Source organism: Octodon degus, unplaced genomic scaffold (genome assembly GCF_000260255.1).
Source record: "Octodon degus isolate 3935 unplaced genomic scaffold, OctDeg1.0 scaffold00082, whole genome shotgun sequence".
Taxonomy (NCBI): domain Eukaryota; kingdom Metazoa; phylum Chordata; class Mammalia; order Rodentia; family Octodontidae; genus Octodon; species Octodon degus.
In genome coordinates, this window is record NW_004524658.1 from 6,375,538 (window position 1) to 6,378,113 (window position 2,576).

The following is a 2,576-nucleotide window of genomic DNA, read 5'->3' on the forward strand; positions in this document are numbered from 1 at the left end:
TCTTATAACTGTACTTTAGAAATTGATTTTTATATTAAAAGGTACTAATAGGGTGTTCAATTAACATGCCTCACCTTTATCTCCTTTAGGTCAAATTAACCCCCAGTTTAAAATCACTGAGCAACAGGGAAAATGAGTTTAACAAATTGCTTGAGAGTTCCTAATCCCTTAGTAGAATAAAATCATTGCCATTTTTCTACTGTAAACATCAAAACTTTTTTTGTTTTGTTTTGTTTTGGTTTTTGAAACAGAGTTTAAGCTGGGTTTGAACTCACAGTAACCCTCCTGCCTCAGCCTCCTGAGTGCTGGAATTATAGGCATGTACCACTGTTCCCTGCCTCAAAATACTTTAAAAAAACATTTTCCTATTTATAAAAATTGAGGGGGTATGAAAAGTTAATTTGTTGGGGAAAAATAATGTTTCTGTTTTAATTAAGAGAAAAGTCTATACTGTTGGCATCAAAATCTCATTTCCTACTCATAAACCTAAACCCAAATTTAGGATCTTCTATCCTCAAATCAATTGTCATACTTTCTCAGACAACTTAATCAGCACCCAATTAAGAAATCTTTCATTCATTCACAAGTGCTAATGATACACCTATAAAATACCCTACAGTAGTACGAACAGGGTAGGCAATACCTTTCTCCTTGAGCTTACATAAGTAGATCATAACAGATGAATATGAACTATATTGTCATATGCATTGAAACAAAGATATGGGAAGCAGGTTAAGATCGTCATGGACAGTGACAGATGCTGTCAGTGAGCCTAGAACGACCAAGGACTTCTGAAAAACTGACTTTGGAGTGAAGACCCATGTGAGCGGCATGGCAATGTCCCTTGAGTCTCTTGGGGAAAGCATTTCAGGCAACAGGAACAAACAGCAAGGCCACAGGATCTTGCACAGGAAATTGGAAGAAGGCCAGTGTGTCTGAGCCACAGGGAGTTTGTGGGCTTAAGACAAAGTCAGAGAGGCAACGAGGACCTCTGTGTAGCCTCTACAGGTCAAGATAAAGATGGAGAAATTTGAGCAGAAGAATGACATGATCTGCTTTATGTTTTTAAAAAATGTTCCAACCACTAGAAATTTAAATCTCTTTTAACTCTGCCTCCCTTTCTATCTGTCATCTTTGTTCACAAATTCAGTTGATTCTCTGTATATGGTCGTCCCCTCCCAGAGTTCAGTGGCATTCCCATACGTGGCTATCACCACAGCGGGCTTGTCTCTGGTATCGCTATCCGCAATTACAAATGGTCCAGTCCATCTAGTAGAAATTTTCACTTTCCAAAGACACAAATCTGGGCAGGAGAGACAGTTTAGCAGTCTAAGCAACTGCCTGGCAAGTGCAAGGACTCAGGTACCACATGCTGTGCCAGTACCCAAACCAGGGGTAGTGGCACACACCTATAGTCCCAGAGCTGTGACAGGAGGGAGGATCACTACAAGTCCAAGCTACATAGCAAGACCCAGTACCAAATAAATAAAAGATTTTAAAAAACACACAAACCTACCCATACTATATTCTACTTTAGAAAGGATAACATGGTGTGTCTACTGGCCATAGAACTAAGCTGAAATTTCTTGTCCTAGTGCTAAGAACTTTATAATATGGTCCCAGCATTATTAAACACTATATATATATATATACCCCCTAAACCGATGAGATTTATTCTTGATACCCATCCATGACCTTCCTACTCTGGGATGACGCCACTTTCCTTGATACTGGCCATCTACAGCACTTACGTGAGTGATCACTTGGAATGTAAAGCAAAGAGCACCTTCTCTCTTGAGGCCCAGAAGTGATTCCATCTTAGAATTTCCAGAGGACCCCTATACAGCACCACATATTTTAGTACCTTTTTTGTTTGTTTTTTTTGTTTTGTTTTTTGGTATATAGTACAGGGTCTGCAGGGATTACAGGGTCTCACTATGTAGATCAGACTCCTGGTGATTCTACTGTTTTCAGCCTCACCAGCATTGGGATTGCAGGCGCGCGTCACCACGCCCAGTCTCAATTGCCATCTCAGCATGCCCCAGGAGTGGGGCCGGCATGGCACACCAGGGATCAAACCCTGGCCACTGCACTCTGCGTAAGCAGGCGCTTCAGTCTGCTGAGCTATCAGGCTGGCCCTGTATATATTTTTATATTCCACGTTCAAGTAGTATATACCTGCTTCATACAATTATATGATGTCTTCACACCAAACTTATAAACTCCAGGGGCCCTTCACATTCTGTAGCCAACTCAAAATCTTGTACACATGACAGGGTTAATATAGAAGATGGAGGGGGCCAGCCTGATAGCTCAGCAGACTAAAGTGCCTGCTTAAGCAAAGCGCAGTGACGGGGGTTCAATCCCCAGCCTGCCATGCTGGCCCCACCCGCAGGGTGCGCAGAGATGGCGATTGAGACTGGGTGTGGTGGCACACGCCTGTAATCCCAGCACTTGGGAGGATGAAAACAGGAAAATCACTATGAGTCCGATCTACATAGTGAGACCCTGTAGACCCTGCAGTCCCTGTCCTAAATACAGAAGAGAAGAAAAAACAAAAACAAAAACCACAGACA